Source organism: Mirounga angustirostris, unplaced genomic scaffold (assembly GCF_029215605.1).
Source record: "Mirounga angustirostris isolate CCGP_5_RB_7025 unplaced genomic scaffold, mMirAng1.0.hap1 SCAF_8, whole genome shotgun sequence".
Taxonomy (NCBI): domain Eukaryota; kingdom Metazoa; phylum Chordata; class Mammalia; order Carnivora; family Phocidae; genus Mirounga; species Mirounga angustirostris.
Genome location: NW_026991716.1, coordinates 137,869,773 through 137,894,037, shown reverse-complemented (window position 1 = coordinate 137,894,037; position 24,265 = coordinate 137,869,773). Strand labels below are relative to the sequence as shown.

Here is a 24,265-nt window from a genome sequence, read left to right as displayed (position 1 = left end):
CAACCAAGGGAGAGTGATGTCCAGGAAGCAGAAGTGTTTCACAAAGGTATGATCAACTGTGCTAACTTCTACTCCAAGTTCAAATTAGATGAGAATTGGAAATGGACCATTAGAGTAGAGTTATTGTTGACCTTGATGAGAGCTGTTTAGGCAGAGTGGAGAAAATGAAAGTCTGATTAACCAACATGGATTCCATGTAGAGATGGTGAGTATAGACAACCCTCTTGAGGAAATTTAATGTAAATTCAAGCAGAAATGGAGCAGTAACTGGAGAGGGCTGCAGGGGTTTTGGGAGAGTTGATAAGCTAATAAGAATTTTCCAGGAGAGAAGAAACAGTTGATGATTCATGACTTAGGGTTCTAGAGCTTGGTGGAGTTGCTGGCTTTTGCTGATAGCATACTTTATTCATCAGAGCAGAAGGGAAGGCAGAGTGTGTGGTTAAAAATGCAGTTAGGCAGGTAGGCTGACAGCAGGAGTGTTAGAAGTTGGAAGAAGTTCTCTTCTGAATGCACAGTTTCTCCTTTTTCAGAAAGTAAGAAGCCAAATCATCAGCTAAGAGTCAAGAGAGGCAGAGGGTTCTCCTCATGTGGGTAGCATGTGAAATAATCAAGTGAACGAGGGAAAGGACCAGGGAAATACACAAAGAGCAAGTTTTGGGGCAAACATCAGAGCCCACCAGTGGGTCTTTAAACCCCCATGAATTTAAAAATTCAGCATGACACATGTTTTTCTCCAGCTACAGTTCGGCTGTCCAGGTGTGAGCACGGTGAAGGAGGGAGTTGGATTTAGCCAGGCCCGGGGTTTTCCCAGGCTGGTGCAACAGTGGACAAGAGGCGCCAATGGGATCAGACCACATGGAAGGGAATGGGTGCCATGATGGACTACAGAATTCAATGGGGTTAGGAGAAAGGTGAGGTCGTGAGAGAGATGACAGTGAACAGGACACAGGAGCCATCTGATAGAGCCTGGTGTTATCAGACGACTGAGGAAGTCCAAGTACTGAAGGTAGGGAACCAGAAAAAAGGAGGTGGGGCTGGAGAAAGGGTTGCTTGCAACCAAGATTGTGGCAGTGCAGATTTGGGGCTATCACTGTATGACCATGGGAAAGAACGGCTGAGGGAGGGTGGAGGACAAGGTCATTTGAGGTGAGATCAGGACCTGGAGCCAGGCTTCGGAAGACTTATCTACATGAACATTGAAATGACTGGGGAATAGTGGAATACAGTTAGAAAAAAAAAAAACTGTGAACTAGGTGCTAAAATCCTCAAGGAATATGGGAACGCATCCCAGGGGTGTATAAATAGTCACAGTGAGGAGGGTCATAGGTAACATAGTTGGATGGTAGGTGCTTCAGAGCTGGGTATTTTGTTGTTGGGGGTGGTGTTTTAGAGGCAGAAGAGAGGAAACAGAATAGTCTGGAGTACAAAGAAGTAGAGGGTAAGAAGGGTCTCAATCAGCACTAGCCAGTAGAAAGATAATGCAAGCCACATGTCTTAAATTTTTCTAGTAGCTACATACAAAAAACTAAAAAGCAACAGGCGAAATGAATTTTGATAACTATTTTATCTGACCCAGTGTGTTCAAAATATTATTTCAACACGTAATCAATATAAAAAATATTAATGAGATATTTTACGTTCTTTTTCCCACAGTGAGTCTTTAAACTCCCATGTGTGTTTTGTGGCCATATTTCACAGACTCCGTAGCCCCACGTGGCTGGTGGTTACCATATTGGACAGCCAGGTCGAGAACCATCACAAAACGAAAATACCTTGTACAAGGAAGTCAAATGCTCTCACCTTTTCATAACAAACCTAAATTAAAGACTAGATATGTCAAATCAGAACTTCCTAGTTTCTAATTGAATTCTGATCAGAATGTTTAAGAAAGCTGGCAAGAACATCTTTCTGACTCAGACTTGCATCCTTGGACATCTCACAGACCACAGCATCGTTCGGCTACTCGTTACGTGCAAGAGAACTATCATGTACTCCTCATAAAAGCCAGTTAGGAAAGGTGTTTCAACACATGAGATCAAACTGTGTTTTTCTTTTAAAGTCAAACCAAAGTAACCAAATTCACTTTCTGGAGCGAGATCACCCTCTGTCCATTTTTCAACAGACGTTTAGATGTCAGTCACCGTCCCAAGTGTTAAGGATGAAGAAATAAGTAAGACACGGTCCTCTGCACAGTTTTGTAGGGGAGACAGACAGGACTAAACCTAATGCAATACAGGAAATGGAAGGAAGGGGTCTTTGACCGCGTGCCAGGCAAGCACGCGGTAGGAAGCAACGTCTCAGGCTTTCAAGGAAGGCTCTACAAGGCTGGGCCTTGAAGGGTCAGTAGGAGTTTGTTAGCCGAGGGAGGGAAGAAAGGCATTATAAGAAAAAGGAACAGACGGACTGACACATGGAGGGAGGAGGGCACAAGATGTTGGGGATGAGGTTCAAAAAGGTGGGCGGACCCTGGGCGGACAGCTGGGCTGAAGCATGACGGCCAGGTTATGATGCTTCTCTAAATATTACGCTTCTTCTATAGACTGTGCTTATCCAGCTTGGTGCTTAAAAATTACCTGGGATTGCTTATGAAAAAATGCAAATTCCGAGACCCCACCGTTTCAGAAAGCCTAGGAATGGGGCTCTGGAATCTGTAATTTCACAGCCCAGGGGATTCTGATGCAGGTGGGCCAGGGGTCATGGTTGGAAAACCTCTGCCATTTGCACTGGGGGTGGGGGGGGCATGAGAGGTTTCGGCGCAGGGTTGGGATATGCCCTGAACTGTGTTTTAGAAAGGTTACCCTGGTCCTGGTCTACAGGCTGGATGGAGGGAGATGCTGGATCGAGCAAAGAAGCCAGCAGGGGGCTGCTGAGAAGTCCTGCTGAGAAATAATAACGAGGATAATGGCCAAAGGAGGGGATGGATTCCAGTTCTGAGAAGAGCAGTCAGGCCTCCGTGACTGTGAGGGGACAGGAGAAAGGGGGGGTCAGGGGACCCAGCGTTCCACCTGCTGGGGCTGCGTCAATGAACTGCCGGCGGCTGAGAGCGGGACAGGAGGGTGGCGGCTCAGACAGCCGGGGAACAGAGAGCTTGGTTTGCCGCATGAAGCATGGGGAGGGCACATCAGGGCAAGATCCGGGTGTGCGTGTCTATGCGTGCCCTGCTCCCCTTACTGTGTTCTCCAGTAAGCAGAACTTCATTAAACAAAAGGTAATAGACACATGCGAGATCTTTAGAACATTATTTACCCCTGTGCATTTGCCTGATTGTGAATTTCAAATGCAGGAGCAACCCACAGCATGCCCCTCTTCCGTTCCCATGACTCTGGCCTGGACCCTCGGGAAGTATCTCCTCGCCTCCTGGCCTCCCTGTTTCCTGCACCAACCATCCAATGCTCCCTTCGCCCACTCTGGTGTTCTCTCTCCATGACATTCCTCCTTGCAGCAGAGTTAAAATTGCATCTCCCCTACTAACCTGCAAACTCGTGGAAAACAGGGCTTTATCTTATTCATGTCTGAATCTCTAGCACTTGGCACATCGTAGGCATCCAGTGAGTACTTATTGAATTATTCCAAGAAATAAAGCCCATCACAGTGGTCCAAGAGAGAAAACAACCACCTCCAGCCCAGGACGTGCCAGTTAGTAGAAAGTTCTGTCACAAAAATGCCAAGGCAGATTTTGATCAGGATGTGATTGGAAAGCAAATAAAGATCCCATAAAAATTAATTCTTATTAAAAACTAATGATAACTCAGGGTGTCCGGGTGGCACAGTCGGTTAAGTGTCTGACTTCAGCCCAGGTCATGATCTTGGGGTCCTGAGATTGAGTCTCCCTGGGCACCCGGCTCAGCAGAGAGTCTGCTTCTCCCTCTCCCTTTGCTCCTCTCCCTGCTTGTGCTCTCTCTCAAATAAATAAATAAAATCTTTAAAAAGATTTTATTTATTTATTTGACAGAGGGAGACACAGTGAGAGAGGGAACAGAAGCAGGGGGAGTGGGAGAGGGAGAAGCAGGCTTCCCGCCAAGTAGGGAGCCCGATGTGGGGCTCGATCCCAGGACCCCGGGATCATGACCTGAGCCGAAGGCAGACGCTTAACGACTGAGCCACCCAGGCGCCCCTCAAATAAATAAATAAAATCTTAAGAAAAAAAAAAAAAAACTAATGGTTACTCTCCACGTTGTTTTGTTAGAGTAGGGTTTTATTTAAATGACGCATTGCTAAAAATCGCATTCCCAGTCTTACCAAACTGAATTTCAGCCCCTCCAGGGAAATAGCAGGGGACACAAAGTGCCTTGGACGAAGCTGGTCCAACACGCTCACTGCCCACCCCCTTCCCCAGGGCTCCTTGGTCATTCTGTCCGTTATTCCCCCTGTCGGTGGCTGGCTAGGACATGGGAGGCTGGGCAGGAGGAGGAGAGAGGGAGGGTATCTGCTGCTGGTCTGCAGAACACCTAGCTCAGAATAGCACACAGCTGAGTTCTCAGAAAGCCCTGAGGACGCCGGGAAGCAATCACGATTAACACTGAGGGTAACTTGTCTCCATATCAGCGCAGGTCTAGTGCTATGCACTCTGACCAGACATGCAAATCTTTTTTTTTTTTTTAATACAGCTCATCTTTAGAAAGACATCATATCTGCAGTGCTGCCTGTTACCTGGTGGTAACCATCTGGGGAGGAAGGAGAGCTCGTCCCTACAGCCCTCTGTGCCCTGATGTGGTTCATACCCCAACACCGCCTAAGATCTGGGTCAGAACAGCCGGAGAGTTGAGTGGGGGATAGCACCCGGATTTGGCATGAACCACTGGCAGCCTCATAGAAGCACCTTCCTACCCTCTCTTCCTTCTCACTGAAGAACTCCGATGGAAAAAGCAATACATCAGAGCAGGAAAAGGCCCCTGGGGCGGACATAACCGTCCAAGGCATCTTCCCTTCAAGTTAACTTTGGATCCTTCAATCAGCTCCAGAAATGATAAGGAAGGTGTTATTGCCCCCGTTTTTATAAGGGAGAAAGGAAGGGTTAGTAAGCAGGCCAAGTTCAGAGTCGCTGTGTCACACCTCCCCAGGGCCCCACCCCAGGGTGCTCCCGGGACCCTGCAGGACATCGGGGCTGAAAGCTCCCGTGGATCCTGATCCCAGAGCCCCAGAGCCGGCCAGGGCAGGAGCCCAGATCCCGATCCTAACTGAACCCTGAGCCGGTCTCCCACTTAAAAAAGAAGTCCGAAACCACGGGTCTGACCAACCCCCCTCATTTTACAGACCCGTAAATGGAAGCCCACAGTGGAGACATGGTGAGAGCCCCTCTCACAACCAGGTGGAGGGAGCCCTGTGGCTGGGAGCTCCTGAGGCTGACTCCCCACCTCCTACTCTGCCCTGGGGCCGAACCCTATTTTTAAGACTTCACCTTTTATAGCCTGTTCTAGTCTGCCTCCAGTCTTCCTACTGGAGGAATTGAAGGCATCAGATTCCCTAATGTTATAGGGGATTTTTTTCCCCCAAAGACTTGATGACTTTCTAATTGTGAGTTTGCCAGAGTAGGACGGGGGGCGGTGTGCTCTCTGCATCCAAACCCCACTGGGGGGGAAGTAGCCACAGGCGTGCGTTGAACTGCCTCGGGGGAGACAGGGCTCATCCACCACGAGACACGCACCCCCACACGCTCATTTTATACTGTCTCATCCCAGCCCCAAATGGGGGTATTTCTAAATGTTATTGCCTTTTTCTCTAATTATAAAACAGTATGTGTTCATTGAAGAAGATTTGGAACATTTAGTGGGGAAAAAAAAAAATCACAAGTAAAACCACTAATCAAAATTAACCTGCTTTCACGTTTGAGGATATTTTCTTTTCGTCTTGTTCCTACGCCTCACACATGCTCCTTTTTAAAATTGAAATTGCTGGGCGCCTGGGTGGCTCAGTTGGTTAAGCGACTGCCTTCGGCTCAGGTCATGATCCTGGAGTCCCGGGATCGAGTCCCACATCAGGCTCCCTGCTCAGCAGGGAGTCTGCTTCTCCCTCTGGCCTTCCTCCCTCTCATGCTCTCTGTCTCTCATTCTCTCTCTCTCAAATAAATAAATAAAATTGAAATTGCTTTTTTAATCTGTTTTGGTAGGCTACTTTTTTTTTTCTACTCATACTCAATACCATATTGTAAACATTTTCTCTGTCAGCATGGTCTCTAAAGAGATTTTCCTAGTCACTATTTGGACGAACCATAATTTAGTTTTAACAATCCTCTAACCCTGGACATACCCGTTGCTTCTTATTTTTCATCATTATTTCTAAAAACAAAGCACTCTAATGAACTTCCTTGGATATAAATTTTGTGCCCATCTTTAATTATTTCCCTAGGACATATTTCTAAAAGTGGAATTGCTGGATGAAAGGGTATAAATATTTTTGAAGATTTTAAAGCATATTAACAAATTGTCTTCCAAAAAACACCTGGACCGATTACAGGGACATCTACAGTATATGAACGCTTTTTTTCCCCACAGCATACACATGCATATACTTTCTACCCCCCAACACAACATCTCCATTTTTTTTTTAATTTGCCAATTTAGTAGTCTGATTGCTAATGAGTTTGGATGTTCTTTCCTGGTTAACATTCACTTGTCTTTCTTCTTTGATGAATTATTTTTCTTCTTCACACCACCTCCTTACTGCTACTAGTCTGTCTGCTCTGTGTTGGTCATAGACATTTGGAGCTTGGAGGAATCAGGTATTTCTCAGCCACAAGCAGCCCAAGATCACATCTTGAGTTAACAGCAAGGCCAGAACCAGGGCCTACATTGCCCAGGTCCACGAGAGCACTGTTTCTACTCCCCACGCCAGTTCTGTGTCAATGGGTCATGGACGTGGGAAGTTCATTACCCATACACTTGGTCAGTAAAACTTTTGGGACATTTAATAACGGCCTTAATGTCATCAGAAACCATTGCCACCATCAACTTGATTGTCAGTAATGGTCTTTATTAAAAGCCTCAAAGGATGGACTTTTATTAAACGTTATTTAATAAAAGGCAGGATTATGTATTGTCATTGGAGGACAATAACTGCTTATTAAAAGATGAATATTATTTATTAGAGGATGGACTTTTATTTATTAAGGTGCCTTCTACCCAATGCCAAACTCATAACAACAACAACAAAACAGGAATGAGTTGCTTTCAGTTTCTTCTGATCCCTGTTTCTTCTGTGAAGGGGCATGACCCAGAGTCATCACCACCATCAAAAAACACTTCTATTGGGCGCCTGGGTGGCTCAGTTGGTTAAGCGACTGCCTTCGGCTCAGGTCATGATCCTGGAGTCCCAGGATCGAGTCCCGCGTCGGGCTCCCTGCTCGGCAGGGAGTCTGCTTCTCCCTCTGACCCTCCTCCCTCTCATGCTCTCTGTCTCTCATTCTCTCTCTCTCAAATAAATAAATAAAATCTTAAAAAAAAAAAACACTTCTATTGATGAAGGGCACCATACTTCACCATTTTAGGTAGTGATAATTGAAGTCAGAAGGGAACTTCAGGTTATGTCCTTTCATGAGGACAAGTAATAAGAATGAGCTGCATCCACTAGTCAGCATTGAGCTTTTAGATGAGTCTTCCAAAAGGGAGGTGATTTCGCCCTCACCCTACCCCCCAGCACACACACAGAAGGTTATGGACTCTTACTCCATGTCTCTGCTGTGGGCTTCATGATGACACCATTGCCTAGACACGCTTTCTTCCCTCTGGCTCTCCTCCTGGCTGCCTGCAGCTTCTTCTCCATCACCTCTCCTGGATCTCTTCCTACAGAGCTCTTGGGCTGCTGGGGTCCCTTGCTGACCCTCTGCCCTTCCTACTCTACAGACTCCCCCTGAGTGGCCTTGTCCAACCCCTCATTCAATATTACCACACTCTGGTGACACCAAAATCTCTAGCTCTAACTTGACAGCTCCCCAGAATATCAGACCCTGTAACCCCTAGTCCTGGATGTCTCCAGTTGGGCGGCTCACAAAAGCACACCAGCCCCAGCCAACCCAAAACAGAAATCAGACCTTCCCAGCTGTTCCATGCTTGCTCTGGTATTCCTAGTCTTCTAAGCCAAAAAACTAGGTATTTTACCAGGCTTTACTCCTCTTATATGTTCCCTGCACCAATCCCTTTTGTATGTTAATATGTATTATATGTGGTATTTTATTTAAGTTTATTTATTCATTTGAGAGAGAGAGAGCAGGGAGAAGGGGCAGAGAGAGAGGAAAAAACCTCAAGCAGACTCCCCACTGAGCGCAGAGCCCAACTCGGGGCTCCATCTCATGATCCTGAGATCATGACCTGAGCCAAAGTCAAGAGTCTGACACTCAACAGACTGAGCCACCCAGGCGCCCCTTATATGCTGTATTCTTATAATGAAATAAGCTGGAGAAAAGAAAATATTATTAAGAAAATCATAGGGAAGAGAAAATACATTTACAGTGCTGTACTGTATTTATCGGGAAAAAAAACCCGCATGTAAGTGAATCCAAGCAGTTCAAACCCGTGTTGTTCAAGGGTCAACTGTGTGTGTGTGTGTGTGTGTGTGTATGCAATGGGTTTCCACCAGCATCCCTGATTTCAATCCAACACCACTGAGTACAGTTTTGTTTCTTTCTCTCCACATTTCTAACTCCCTTCTCTGATGGTGAGAAACTTGACCCCCATTATCCTCGACATATTTACTTATTTGATCCATCCACAGTTGGTAAATCACCTCCCATCTCGGCCACTGCCCATCCCCCACCCCTGCCCCGATTTTCCCTGACGCTGTCAGGCCACCGCCACCACTGGCCTCTGCCCTGGGACCCGCTCCTCACCCAGCAGAAGCTCTGACCCTGGTCCCCCCACCATCCCCTGCAGAGGCCCTCACCCTGGCTGGGCTGCCCCCCGCCTCCCGTGCTTACAGCTCAACATCTCACACACACCACGGTGAGCCAGGCTGATGGTGGTAGAGAGTATACTGAGCACCCACCTACCTCTCGCAAAAATCAAAAGAATTACTGGCAATTTGGCATCTGAACGCAAAAGAGATGTTTGAGAAGAGAGATTTGATGTTGTTCAAATCACACTGCAGAGATGCCCGTCTATTCTGCCTCTGCCTAAGGCTACTTTGCCTCAAAGCCACATTTTCAAAGTGACCACTAGGTGTGAGTGCTAAGCAAAGCAGTCTGGCCCCTTGACCCTCAGTTGCTTCACATAACTGGCATGTTAATGTATTTCTGGAAGGCTGGCGTATAAGGAAACCTAGGTATTGAAAAGCACGTTGCCAATATGAGTCTCGTGGAAATGCCAAATGGAGATAATGAATCAGCAAGCAGGGAAAACAAGTGTGGTGGTTTCCATAGACATATAAGGATGTGGGCTTTGCAGAGCCCGTGTCCTGGCAGGTCTCCTTGAAATTGCTACCTGCATTTGCCTCTCCACGAAAGGGAGAGGAATAGATGGACAGTGGAGCTGATGGACAAGCAAGGAGACTCAAAGAAGGCTGAGAGTTGTGGGGTTTCTTCAGCTTTATCAGGGCATAAGGCAGAGAATTTTAAATGCTATACATTTTGCTTCCTGACGTTTTCTCTAGAGATCTAAGAAGCAAACATGCTCTTCCACATTCCCATTCAATGGCCACAGTCCTCCTATGGTCCTGGATTCCCAGCCTGCCACATCACTCTTAGAAGAAGGAAGGAAGGAAGGGAGGAAGGAAGGAAGGAAGGGAGGAAGGGAGGAAGGGAGGAAGGAAGGAAGGAAGGAAGGAAGGAAGGAAGGAAGAAGAAGAAGAAGAAGAAGAAGAAGAAGAAGAAGAAGAAGAAGAAAAAAAAGAAAAAGAAAGAAAGAAAGAAAGAAAGAAAGAAAGAAAGAAAGAAAGAAAGAAAGAAAGAAAGAAAGAAAGAGGGGAGGGAGGGAAGGAAGGAAAGAGGGGGAGGAGGGAAGGAAGGAAGGAAGGAAGGAGGGGAGGAAAAGGAAAGAGAAAAACCAACAAAACTAGGGCTCCATAGTGGGTCTGAAGCCTTTTTCTGTTCCTCCGCAACCAAAAAGAGAGGCCTGACCCTAGGCTGGACCTCCCAGGTGTGCAGGTCCAGAGGAAAGGGCAAATTCCTCCTTCTGTGTGTGTGCAGTAACCTGGACAAACAGAAACCTATTTGTGAGATGGAATTTCCATGGCAGGTAAGGGATCTGATGGCAATGTGTAGGGCAGGGACATCTGTCCTGGTATTAAAAGCCTCGCGTCCAGCTTCCTACCACTTGAGCCATCTGCACAGAGAAGCAAAAACTTTCTGCTCCCTCTCCAAGTGTACAGCAGGATCAGCTTACAACACTGGCCTCAGGGCAGGGGGATGCAAGGGGCTGATCCTGTCCCCTAGAAGTCATTTGGCGTGCCTGGAGATTTGGGTTGTTACAACTGAGAGGAGGGGTCTCTCAGCATCTAGTGGTTGAGGCCAGGGATGCTGCTGAGCACCCCACCATGCACAGAACAGCTCCCCATAACAAAGAATGATTTGGCCGGAATGTCATGGTGCAAGGCTGGGAAACCTTGCTCTAAAGGGAGCCTTGTTACCACCTTCTCGTTGCTGCTTACAAAGGAATTGAACAACATCTTATACGTTGTTTCCCCAAACGACCCCCACCCCTGTCCCGGAAATAATTGCCAAAGGACATCAAAGAGAAGATGGAGCAGGAGATTTCTTTCGGTTGAGCCTTGCCACCCATGGGCTTCATGTCCGAGCTTATAAGCGACAGAAGCTAGGACTAATTCTGGTACCCACTAAGGAAAGGCAAAAAAAAAAAAAAAGAAAAAATCAATCCAGCTTGCCTCTGGCCATGCCCAACTGCTCCTAGTCCAGAGATTTCCCCAGAGGAATCAAATATAGTAACACCCCTTTCAGACCCCAACTCTTTTATCACTTGTAGCAACAAATTAAACAGTCTTGAACACCCCCACGTCCACATCAGACTCATGAATCGATCCTCAGGTTCTTAACCCCCATCACGAGTCAAAGAGAAAAAGCGAACACAGAAGTTTCAACCCCGAAGTTGAAAAACAGCGTCGGAGGACAGTTCACCCGGCAAAGAAGCGAATTTTCCAAAACAAAGACAGGAAGGAAGATACAGAGGTTTTGGCCAACACACAGCGAATCTCTAACACACCATAAAAACAGCGGGCACAGAAAGGGTTGCCCGGGCAATAGGTTTTTGAAGAGGGAAAATCTTACTCTGGTTGCCAAGGGCAGCTGAACAATTAAAACCTGGGGTGCAGACTCACTAGCTCCATTTGCTCGGGGAGGGTCAGAGGTGGCAGCAGGGACGGCACCCCTTCGCATCCTGGGGCCCCGCTGCCCCGCCAGCCTGCAGGGTCTCCGAGGGTCCCCACATCTCCGAGGACGGCTGCAGCCTCCTTCTCTGAAGAAATCAGAGCTACTCTCCCACTGCTGAAAATATTTGAGATGTGCCAAGCAGATGGTCCCACGCTTATCAGCAGAAGCCATGCTTCAAATGGCATCATTCAGTGAAACGCTCAAGTGAAAATCTTCACGCTGATCCAGAGTGGGAACGAGCTGGTGAGAATGCGGGGTGGTTGACCCCAGGAGCCGTCGGGGCCAGCCAGGGCTCAGGAGAGAGGTGACCCCGAGAAATGGTCTACGGAAGGGGAAAAGCCTCGTGGGTAGCAGACAGAACCACTCCCCTCCCTGACAGCCTGGAACCAGTCGACTTGTCTCTGCAAAGCTCTGTAAGACCCTGTTTTCTCGCCTGTAAAATGGGGCCAATCCTATTACCACCAAAAGTTGCAATGAGGAAATGAGATGTAGGTGTCGATGTCGACCTGCATAGTGAGGGACACGCCGTTCGGTAGTTGAGTACCCGTTCCGTCCCTACAGCCCATGTTCAGGGTCACAGCCCATGTTAGCGCGCGAGCATGAAGCGGGGGAGAGAGCGCACCCAGGAGATGGGTGCCCAGACCGCTTCTCCGCCTGGTTCGGACACTCACCCCTCCAGCAGCTGTTCCTGTGACATGCTTTCTCACCCCTGCCGTCACGTTACCCTTCCCGCCCGACCCCTGTCCCCTCTCCAACAGCCCCAGTGTAAAGGCCTAAAGTCCCAGCCGGAAAGTTCTGAATGGTTTGACTCGCCCAGCCCTGGCACGAAGACCCACCCTCCACTTGTGGCCGTATTTCTTCCTTGTCAAAAGCATCCGGTCATGGTTACTGTGTCAAAGTAGTGATGGACCCGGGGGACCAATTAGATCGAAACAGGACGAGAAGGCGATTTCAGATTCTGTGGGAAAGCAGACTTGGGAGCCCATGCATGAGGCTTTCCTCTGACTGTTTCCATAAGCAACAGGACTGAAGTGAGCCCTACGGCTCCTGTGGGAAGCCCGACCTGTGGCTCTGTCCCCCCGGGGGGGAAGAAGAAGAAAAGGGAGAGCAGGAGCTTTCCCTGAGGACCTCCAAGCCACGGGCAACACAGGTGAGGTTCGGGGCACCCACGGGCATGCAGCTGCTGAGCAGCTCGGCCCCGGGGAGTCCCAGTGCACTCGCGTTACCTGGTTTTGACGTTCCAAGGGAGGAGAGGGGCAGCCTCCTGAAGGACTTTACGTCTCCCAGAGGATCATCAGAAACTGGAAAGAGACCCGGGACTGCCTAAAACAAACCACAAGGCAGAAAAGAAGGAGCACTCGGTGGGAAGGGGATCAGACAGGCGCAAGCAGAGGTAGTTCGGAGAGAAGTACCGGGCTGCTGAGAAGGGCACAAAGTCACAGTAGGGAAGGAAGAGACGCCCCGAAGGAAGAGAGGAGTGAAGGAGAATGGGGATGGGCAGAAGGACCCACTCTGTTCCTCTGCTCCACATTTGCTGCTTCTCAGAAGCTCAGGGACTGTCCAGATTTTATGAACGTTTCGCCCTGTCCCTACGGGGGCTGTGAAACCCTGAGCAGAGTGACCAACTGGAAGGAAGACTCCAACGTCATGATTTAAGTCAACAGAACACAGGGCCTCACCAGTTGGCTTTTTCCAGCTCCTCACAGAACAGAAGTCTGTCCATGCTGACAGAGAGAACAAGTTGCCCAATTTGTAAGTTGGTGACAGTCTCTGGGTGAACAGGGACCAGGCCACCAGGATGGTGGAGAGGCCAGGGGGTGCCCAGGTGAGGGCAGAGTGGGGCAGGGGCTGGTCAGGGGGAGCCTGGAAGAGAGGGCGCTCTGTCCCCCTCAGACTGAGTGGGTGGTAGGAGGTGCCAATTGTTTTGTGACTAATTGGCACCTCTAACAAAAGCAGGAACCACTGCAGATGGAGCTGGGGTTTCATTTGTGGTAGATAATGATTTCTACTTAGAGAAAATACAGCAACTCTCTGTAAAAATAAAACTGCTTGCATTTAAGCCACAAATAGGTTGGCTATTTCTGTGCCTGGCTTGTCTTTGTGAGTAATCATCCTCCTCTTGAGAGGTAGGGAGAGTTTGGGGGGAGGGAGGTGTAGAGAGAACGGGTAACAGAGCCAACAGAGCCTGGGGAAGTGAAGTCTGTGGTTCCCAACGTCCACTGTGGAAGGAAGTTCTAGCTTTCACCTCCGTGAGCCAAGTCCCACCTTCCAAAGTTCCCTAGAGAAACACCATCCCTCTTTTTCCCAACAAACAACAGGGAAACGTGGCAGAGAGGCCCTTGGGAAGGGTATTAGAGGAACAAGGAAAGTAAAATTTAGTAACCCAGAAGGCCAGAGAGTGGACCCATAAGTGGTAGAACCCAGAAGAGGTAGAACCCATAAGTAGACCCATAAGTGGAACTCACTCAAATTCCAAACCCTCTCAATGCCACGGAGCTCCTGCTCAGTGCTAAACCCAGGGATGCCCTGTCAATTCCACTCACATCCTAGAATGTATTCCTCATCTGGAAGGGAGTCCTCTTTACCCTGGATGTTGAGCTCAGGATGGTGGGGAGATGGCTATCAAGTGCTTCCCCAGAGCCCAGCACTCCCCTTAGAGTTAGAAAGATACAAGAGGGAGACTAACAAGAGGGAGGGTCACTATGCTGAGAGAGAATGGCTGGAGCTGGGGCAGGTGGGAGGGCTCATTTTCATAGGAAGATGACAGACCTCAGAGTCTGCGTTGGAAACAACAGATCTCAGAGTGGCAGACGACTCATTCTGTACAAATTGCCTTGGTTCAGCATTTGGGGGCAGAGCAACTTCAGGTACACTAGAAATTTGGACTTGCAACCTTGACCAGAGTGATGAGTACAAATCTTTACCCCATCTGTTTGATTGACAGGGCTGGCCCCGCCCTCTGCCCTCCAGTCCTGCAAAGGAGACTTCAGATCTCACTGGCCAGATAAAAATCCAAGATAAAGCCCTGAGAACAGAACTCTCCCAGGCTGATCTGAATCCCATTAGCCTCAGGGAATGTTCTCCAGGCTTCTCCTAGCCTGCCCTGTCTGGGATTGGTTGGGTCTCTCCCAAGTAATGATCTTTACTTTCAGTACACAGTTCTTAAATATCAAATCTTAAAGAAAAATGGCTTATTTCTCCCCCATGTCATTTCTTTTCCTGCAAGGAGACAGGCCCATGTGGTGAGGCAGAGACCACAGCAGGTATGACAACAGGGGGAAGCAAACCCACGAGGAAGTTACGGAGGTTGCCTTCCTGGATGAACCTGGGAGGATTAGACCCAGCTGTGGCAGGCGAAGTCCCCAGCCCTGAGTCTTCCCAGACCTCCCACCGCTTCTGGAATCTGCCAGAAAGGAGACTCCTCCCCCTCCACACCACCAGCACCTTTGCAAGGTGATAAAGGAGAATGTGCAGGACTCGAGATGAGGCTGCGTGGGGACATGGGGACACTCCTGTGTCGCTCTCCTCCACAAAGACACACATCTCAGGCAAATTCCCTAATCTGAATAAACGGAGTATCTCCTCATCCTCCAAATCAGCACCTAATTGGCTACACAGACACTTTGCCCTCTAGATTCCTTACCTAGATTGTAATCATGTGCTCTCCCTTGTCCAAACATCATGAAAAAATCCAGTTGTGAGAAAGAATATTTTTGGAAGATTGCCTTGGGACATGGAGTCTATCCACTCCTCTAGATGTTCTAAATATTACCCTGGGTTCAGCCCTGCATACTTGGCCAGCATTGTCTTGGCCCTTCATAAAACTCTAATTTCTAAATTATTCTTTGGAGATATTCATCAGCTAGCATTTAGAGGCTCTATAAAAAAAAAAGAGAGAGAGACATAAAAAGATCAAAACTGTGTTCATGTAGGATCTGGCTAGCAGCCTTCCCACCAGACCTACAGTCTCCTCCTAGAGCTTTCTGCATCAGGAATAGCTGAGCTTCTCCTAAGCAAGCAACCAATTTGTTTATGTTAATAGAATACCATCAAGTGTGTGATTGGGTTTTTTTTTCGTTTCCTGCTGGAAAGCCTGAAGACACATACTTGACCTGCTTTTAAAGTGGACCACAGGGCTACTTAAAAGAAAAAATGTTTGAAATCACTAACTGAGTCGGAGGTCCACGTGGGCACCATTAAACTTGCATTCATTATCCCTTTTCTGGTCCTGACTGCAGATTTGGACGATGCTTTTTTACCTACAACGTCCTGAAGGAGACAGAAACAAGTCACTTCCAAATGACAGTAACTTAGGTATTGGGATACCACAGGTAGCTAGCTTACATACCAGTGACTGGACCTGTGCAGAGAAGTGTTCTCTAAATACTGTGGTCGCACCTATTAAATGACATTTTCCGAGTGACTTGTTTACGTGTCCATTCTCCCCACAAAACTTAGCTCCTTGAGGCAGAGGCGATGCCTTACTCATTTAGTATTAGCTGAGCAAAAGAACAAACTGAATAAATCAACTCTGTTTAGAATTGCTACCACAATTCCAAATCTTGGTTGTTTTATGATTGCTTTATAATGGTTATAAATGGTTAAAATGGTTATAAAATTGTTTTATAATTTCTTGGGTATTCACCTAGTTTTCCCGATAGACTGCAAGTCACTGGGGAAGGAGCTGGGCTTCCCTGTGTGGGCCATACGGGGCTGAGAACACTCCAGGTGAATGCTGTCGGACAGTTTGACAGGTACTGGGCTCCGTGTGATGCCGGTGGGGCCCCAGGTTGATGTTTTGCTGAAACCGTATCAGACAAAAATAAGTATCCAGCCTACGACAGTGTAAAGAGACAAAATAAGTAAAGTCAACCTTCTTGATTCAGGCCCAACTTTAATCATTGTTCAGGGTAAAGGGGAAAGTACAGTCAAGTTCCAGTGATTCAGACTGGATCCCTGGTACGTGGCTCTCCAAGCCCTTGACCTGCTCTAGCCTTTGGTCTGTCCTCGTCCTGCAGACCCATCACCATATAAAGCTGAGCCGGAGAAACAAGGGAAGGGTAAGCCCACCATACTCTTAGGAGAATGTGCGGGAGAGGGAGGTTGTACTATTGGCCAAAATGAGATTGAGGGGTTTTCAGTATGTTCCATTGAACATTCTCTCCTCTCCCGGCGCTCTGATGACATGGACATGTGGGTGGGTCACTATCCTCGAGTCAGAAGATGCAGGGGTGAATGGAGTGGTACAGAAGGGGATCCCTGAGTGCTGAGAGGAAAGGTATGGATAATGAAGGAAGCAGAAGGCGTCCAAACACAAAGCAAAAATGAGTGACCACTGAGAAGTGCACCTCCATCCCCCAGGGACTCCATGCAGCCCACAGGGAGAGGTCGGGGCAATGGGCAGAGACCTGTTGATATAGGTCCCGTTCAGCCCAACCTAGGTTTATGTCATCACTAATCTGTGTTACCTTCAAATCCCTTAAATGGGCTGATACTCTGAAACTGTAAAAAGGAATAACCTGAGGTGAAGTTCTGGAAAGTTCTAGGATCAGAAGTCTTTCCTGACCAACTCCACAGACACAGATCCTCCGATACTGTGTTCTCCCTGCACCTGGGCACACGGTCTCGACAAGATGCCATGCTGTTTGACTCATTGCTTCCCCAGGGACGAGGGGCCCTCCCTGGGATCTGCCTTGCTAGCGACGAAATTTGAGGTGTTTTCTCCTTTAGCACATCAGGCAGCCTCAGAGCCAGTGACACCTGACTGCCTGCCATGGCCTGAAGGTGGGTCTTCATGTGCTGCGCTCTGGAGGCTGGCCTGCTTACGCTGTTTGAACCCCAAGCTGCATCAACAAACAATCGGTTACACATACAGGGAAGCCTTGCTCCCCGTATCCACCTCCAACCAGACCTTAACATGGTGAGTTCCTGCAGGTAAGGTAGGGGCTGGGTAAACGTTTGCACAGAGCAGGGGAAAGGGAAGGAACGGTGGGGACAAGCAGGCCCATTACCACCACAGGCCTTGTGTTCACGCTGTCCAGGGTTTCAATTTACTTCACCTGCAGAGTCCTCAGGCAAGTTTCTTAACTTCCCAAAGCCTCAGCTTCTTCACCTGTAAAATGGGGACAATGTCATACCCCCTTCATCAGGCTGTGTGGGCATTAAACCGGGAGATGCAGGAAGTCTCCTGGAAGTGTTCATAACTCTTAGCTGTTTTGTTCTTGTTGCTTCTGCGGCCATAGTGGGCATGGTCAGTGTGGCTCAGAGGATGTGGCATTTAAAATTCAACCTAAATTTTCAGTAAGTCAGTTAGTTGTTCTTGAAATACAGACTATAAAAACTAGGGCTTAGCAAAGTCTTTTTAACTGATGGGATGCAGCGAAAACAGAATGGGAAAGCATGGTAGGTGGCATGGTTTTGGGTCCCTGGGGCCACTGTCACAAAGTACCACAAACTGGGGAGCTTCGAACCACAGAAATGGATTCGCTCGCAGTTCTGGAACTGGGAGTCAAGGTCAAGGTGTTGATAGTGCCATGCCTTGAATCTCTGGAGAGAGAATCCCTCCCTGCCTCCTCCAGCCTTCTGGTGGTCCCTGGCGCTCCGTGGTGATCCGTGGGGATATGTGGCGATCTGTGACTGTCTGTGGCTTATAGCTGCATCATTCCAATCTCTGTCTCCAGCGTCACATGTCCTCACATGGCTGTCTTCTTACGGAGACACCAGTCACATTGGATTCCGTCATCTTAACTAATTATGTGTACATTGACCCTATTTCCAAATCAGGTCACGTTCTGAGGTACTGGGGCATTACCACTTCAATATATATTTTGGGGGCCCACAACTCAGCTTGAAACAACTGCTATCCAGAGTTGAATTTTACTGCTCTGCCACATTCCGGGATGATATTGGAAAGTGTTCTTCGGCCACTGCTTCGGTAACTCCGGGGCACCAACACCTCTGTTCGGGGGTACAGCGTGTCCTGTGTGCCGTGAGCAGCCGTCCTTGACACCGGGACGCTCTGAACCCCAACCCAGCCCTCCGCAGCTGTGTGCTCAGGGAAAACAAAGGCACTCTAATATTATTGAAAAATCTCACGTGTGTGGTGAGGGCTGGTGACTAGGGAGAAAAGGGATTTGTGAAGAAAGAAAGTTGTCCTCCTTTGCTGCCATCCTTTTAAGCCGTTTCTATGGAAATGATCATCGATGGATGAGTGGATAAAGAAAATGTATATATACACCACATTTACATACATACCACATTGATATTTATATATGTACACACACACACACACGCACACATATACACACACACAGTGGAATATTACTCACCCATAAAAAAGAAGGAAATCTCGCCATCGGCAACCGCGTGGATGGACCTCCACGTGGGCATTATGCCAGGTGAAATAAGTCAGACAGATAAAAACAAATACTACATGATCTCACTTATGTGTGGGGAAAAAAAGCCAAACTCATAGAAACAGAGAATTGGTGATTGCCAGAGGCTAGGGGTGAAGGGTGGACAAAATGGGGGAAGGAGGTCAAAAGGTATAAACTTCCAGTTCTGAGATAGTTAAATCCTGGGGATGTAAAGCAGAGCAAGGTGACTATAGTTAACAATATTGTAGCATACATTTGAAAGTTGCTAAGAGAATAGATCTTAAAAGTTCTCACTACAAGAAAAGAAATTGTAACTACGTATGGTATGGATGTTAAGTAACCTATGGTGATGATCATTTTGCAATATATACATATATCAAATCTTACGTTGTACACCTAACACTAACTAATGCAATGTCATGGGGCACCCAGGTGGCTCAGTCGGTTAAGCATCCGACTCTGGATCTCAGCTCAGGTCTTGATCTCGGGGGTTGTGAGTTCAAGCCCCACACTGGGCTCCACGCTGGGTGTGGAGCCTACTTTAAAAAAAACAACAACACTAATGCAGTGTTAAATGTCAATTATATCTCAATAGAAAAGTGTCTGGTGGTCGCCAGAAGGGAGGTGGATGGGGGGATGGGTGAAATAGGTGAAGGGGGTTAAGAGGACACTTATCACGATGAGCACTGAGCAATGTATAGAATTGTTGAATCATTATACTGAACACCTGAAACTAATATAACACTTCATGTGAATTATACTTGAATTTAAAAAAAGATGACTTCACTAGCCTTGGATTTATACATAAATATAACATACTTACAAAATATGTATATATAAATATAATATAAATCTAAGCAACTACTAAAACAGCTATACCAAAACACTACATATAAAATAAAACGTAGTTCTGGGCGCCTGGGTGGCTCAGATGGTTAAGCGTCTGCCTTCAGCTCAGGTCATGATCCCAGGGTCCTGGGATCGAGTTCCGCATCGGGCTTCCCGCTCCTTGGGAGCCTGCTTCTCCCTCTGTTTCTCTCTGTCTCTCATGAATAAATAAATAAAATCTTTAAAAATAAATAAATAAATAAATAAAACGTAGTTCTAAAATGTGTTCAAGGAAGTCACATGAAGGGACTAAAGAGAAAAAAACAACTATAAGAAAGTGAGGGAGAACAAAGAAAGAATGTTTGCATCTACATCTTGAATAGGGTGGTGGTTATACAGGTGTGTGCATTTTCTTAGCAGTCGTCAAGCTGTGTAACTGTGTTATTTTTTTGTATGTAAATTATATACCCATTAAAAAAAATTTTTTTTTTGAAACTAACACAAAAGCAAAATGTCCTGAAATGAGAAAGAGTGAGAGGATAGAAAACTCAGGCGTAACCTGATTACACCCTGGGCATTTTATTTTTTTTATTTTTATTTTTTTTAAAGATTTTATTTATTTATTCATGAGAGACAGAGAGAGAGAGAGAGAGAGGCAGAGGGAGAAGCAGGCTCCCAAGGAGCAGGGAGCCCAATGCGGGGCTCGATCCCAGGACCCTGGGATCATGACCTGAGCCAAAGGCAGACGCTTAACCGACTGAGCCACCCAGGCGCCCCACCCTGGGCATTTTAGCGGATGGCTTTGCAGTACACGTAGTGTCAATGTATAAGCTGAAGAGCTATAGAGAGGCTCTATTTTGTCCTCCCTCAAGCAAGGATCGGATCTTTCCCTTTATCAGTCTGAAGATGGCCACGTCTCCCGCTCTGCTCTGGAGGACTGTGGAGCAGGGGGCCAACCCCTCGATGGGGGGGCAGCATTGCTGGAGGAGTCCGGCCCAGATGGACAAGAGCCAGGCTGCGCTGTGGACAACACCAACCTCAGGGGCCATTAACAGCAAGAAGCAGTGGCCCCCCCCACCCTCCAGCACACGCCCCCCCACCCAGCCCTGCACCTCGCCGGTCCACGTGGCTCTTCTCCCCCTTCTTCCCAGCCCCTTAGCACATACCCAGTCACAGTCAGTGGAAAAACGGCTCTGCAAGGACGTGCCTGATTCTTTCCATCTTGGCAAACTGCAGCCTCTTTTTTTCCCTGCAACTGCCTCCAATAATTGAGCAATGCAGGCAGGGGGCTGGGGAGGAGCCTTCAAGGTACAATGGCGAGGAGACGGAATATTGGAAATATTAGAACCTCTTGGTGCCCTATGCCTGGTTTCCCTCCGCAAGAGAGGAGCTGGGACTCTGTCTCCAGTCTGTTTCTCCAGCAAGATGTGTCCCCATGCGCCATCACGCACACACACGTGTCCACCCCACAGGACAAAGGGCTCGTGGCCCTGCCCTCTCCCACAAGCACTCCGGCTGCCACTTCTGGAAGCCGTCTCCCCCACGGCAGACCCCTGCTAACCTCTTTGAGCCTCGAGTTTTCTCGAGCTCCCTGCAGGAGTGAGCATCCACACACCCCACCCCCCGCCCCGCTGCAGCCCCACCCATGAGGAATCCTGACACGACAGGACAGCCAGTGGAGAAGGCCGCTCACCCCGGCCGTCAGCCTCTGTGTCAGTCCCAGCGAGCAGTGACATGAGGGGACCACCGTCACCCCCACCGCAAAGATGACTCCCTACTCCTACCCCGAGACCCACCTGTAAAGGCCCCCTTGACTAGGAAATGCAATTCGATGCAGGTTCAAGTCTCATTATCAGACAGATGGACGTGAAACCTGCTCTTTGGAAGACCTCTTACTCTGCATGTAATTTTCCATGTTAAAATGTACCTATCATAAAATTTAACATGTTACCCATTTTAAGTACCCAATTCAGTGTGCTAAGTACATTCATAGTGTTGTGCAACCACACGACCCTCCATCTCCAGGACGTTTTTCATCCTCCCAAACGGCAGCTCTGTCCCCACTAAACAGGAACCCTGCGTCCCTCCCTCCCCTCGGCCTCTGGCAAGCTCTCGTCTTCTGGCTCTGAGTCTGACCACCCGAAGCGCCCCCCGTGAGCGGGAGCATGCAGTATCCGTCCCCCTGTGACTGGCTTATTTCGCTGAGCCTGATCTCTTCGAGGTCCGGCCACGTTGTCTCATGTGTCGGATTTGCTTCCTTTTTATGACTCCATGAGGTCCCATCGTACGGAGCGGAATGTGTTCGGAACCCATTTTCCCCATCCACTTATCTGTCGATGAACTTGGGTTGTTGGAGGATGTCCTTCTTCAGACTTGCACTGGGGGACTTGCCTAAACAGCCTTCTTTCCCTCTAGTTTTTAGGACCCCTCTCAGAAGCAACTGGGGCACCCAGAAGACGCTGCCGGGACTGCCGGCCCTAAGCCACGTGTGCGCCCAGGGACCTGTGTCAGGGAGGTCCCTGAGCTGCCAGTGACAGAAACGGCCTCCAGCTAACCTGAATAGAAAGGGGGTTTATTAAAAGGATATTAGCTAGCTCACAGAATCTCCAGGACAAAAAAATCCGGGCTCAGTTAGGATGCCAAAAACAACTGCGTGATTGCTAAAATCGTGCGGCAGCTTTAGCTCCATCAGGACGGGGCTGCTCGGCCAAGCCTCAGATGATTCAGCGGCGCCGTCACCAGCACGGGCCTGCTGCCCTGGGCTCGGGGTCTCCCTGGCCACCAGCCACCCCCACCAGAGAGAGGGCGTCAGGGAGGCCGCTCCTGGTGAGGGACAGGGCCAAGTGCAGGCAGAGAAGAGGGCTGGGCCACGGCCCGCAGCCAGCTCGCCCCGCGCCGCCAGGTCCCCACACGGAACTCCAAGGAGTCCAAAAATTCTCGACCCCAAGCTGGCCTTCCAACTGTGCCGAAGGTGCATTTGTCAAGGGAGAAGCACAGAACGGAGTTAACAGTGCAGCAGCTTGGTGCGTGTGCTAAGACAGACATAACGTAAAACTGACTTGTTAACCTTTTTCAGGGCACGGTTCAGCAGCATTAAGGAGAGTCACACTGTTGGGCAACCACCACCACCAACCGTCTCCAGAACTTTCTCATCTTCCCAAACAGAAACTGTATACAGTATTTGTTCTCTGCTCTGGCTTCTTTCCCTTAGCAGACTCTTTTCCAGGTCCGTTCCCCTCGTGGCCTGGGTCTGAGTTCCCCGAGGCTGAATCATACTGAGCACAGGGAACATACCACTTCGTTTATCTGTTCTTCAGGCCACAGACCCTCGGTTGTCTCTGCCCTTTCGCTGCTGTGAGCAATGCGGCTGCGAACATGGCGTGGAGTCCCCGCTTGCGGTTTTGGGGGGTATAGTCCAAGCAGTGGAACTCCCGGATCGAGTGCTGGTCCCATGGGCAACCTGCTGGGGAGCCGCCACGCTGTTTTCCCCAGGGCTACGCCATTTCATGGGCCCACTGGCGACGGCTGAGGGTTTGGATCTGTCCGCAATCAGATTCTCAGCAACGCTTGCTGCTGTGTGTGTTTTGGGTACAGCCAGCCTCGTGGCCATGGAGGGTAGCTTGTTTGGGGACGTGCAGATAGTGAGATGTAGAGTGTGCATGCTCCCCTCTGAGCCCAGAGTCACCAGGGCTGGGCCTGTTCTCACCAGTTACGTTGGAGAGTGGGTTAGCTTCCTAGAGGAAGAAATCACCACACACTGGGGGGCTTAAAACAATAGAAATGTATTCGCTTACAGTTCCGGGGGCCAGAAGGTACCAGCCGGGCCCTTCTCCCGCCCTGAGTCCCTAGGGAAGGGCCCTTCCTTGCCCCTTCCGCCATCTGCTGGCTCCTAGTGTCCCTTGGCTTGGGCCGCATCCCCAACCTCTGCCTCCGTCTCCACGGCCTCCTGCCCCGGGTAGGAGGGATCCTTAGCCTCGGCACCCCAACAGTACTCGTCTCTTGCAGTTTAAATAGTTTCTTTCAGGCAGGAAGGCAAGAAGACTTTCAGTTCAGTTGTTTCGAACACCCGCCCCATACAGAGCCGTCCCTCCCTGAAGAGCCCGTTCCTTCCCTCCCCCTGCAGAGCCCAGGCAGCATTGGTACAAGGCGGCTAAGGGATCCCGTGGCCTTAGGGGTGACGTTGAGTAGGGTCCTAGGAGAGGCAAACACCAAGGTGGGACGGTATCTGGGGCACTCTGCCCCATAAGAGCAAACAGCAAGTGGGCGGCAGGGGGAGAGCTGCCAGACCTCAGCGCAAGCCTGCTCCTGCCTGCAGCAGGGGGAAGATGGTTGGTGGCCGTGGCCTGGCCCGCCTGTGGACCGGGAAGTTTCAGCAAGGCCGTTGGAGCATCCCTGAGCGCATGACGGCTGTCCGTGCAGTCCCGTTTGCCCCAGCATCCTGTATGCGGCTCCGCCTTTGCCGGGAGCGGCCCCTGGCGGTGAGGCCTCAGGGCCCGGCCACCACCACCTCTGGGCTCCCCCGAGCTCCCCCCGACGCCCGGGCTGCTGGGCTCTGGGCCTCGTCAGCACCTTCCTGGCCTGGCTCTGGCATGTCTCCCTGCCCCGCTCCACCTCTACCCCAGCAGGACGTTCTCAGCCCACAAATGAAGCGGGAGGTCACACCAGGCTGGTCAGGCAGGATGCCCCGGGGCCCCTCCACCCAGGCTCCCAGACCGGAAGCAGGGAGAACCACCTCTCCTGCACCTAATCA

The 24,265-nt window shown here is 49.2% G+C and overlaps 1 protein-coding gene across 4 annotated transcripts in view; it reads right to left on the bottom strand.

The window, feature by feature from the left end:
• The window catches only part of MAS1 (MAS1 proto-oncogene, G protein-coupled receptor), a 34,586-nt gene extending 14,982 nt beyond the window's left edge, over nt 1–19,604 (bottom strand). For 3 of the 4 annotated variants that reach the window (XM_064598314.1, XM_064598316.1, XM_064598318.1), the window contains exons 1-2: nt 18,640–19,604; nt 15,957–18,495 (exon numbers count right to left, since the gene is read on the bottom strand). The gene's annotated coding sequence lies outside the window, so the exon portion shown is untranslated. The remainder of the gene's footprint in view (nt 1–15,956; nt 18,496–18,639) is intronic. The other variant, XM_064598315.1, reaches the window with a different exon arrangement.
• Nucleotides 19,605–24,265: the final 4,661 nt, after the last annotated feature.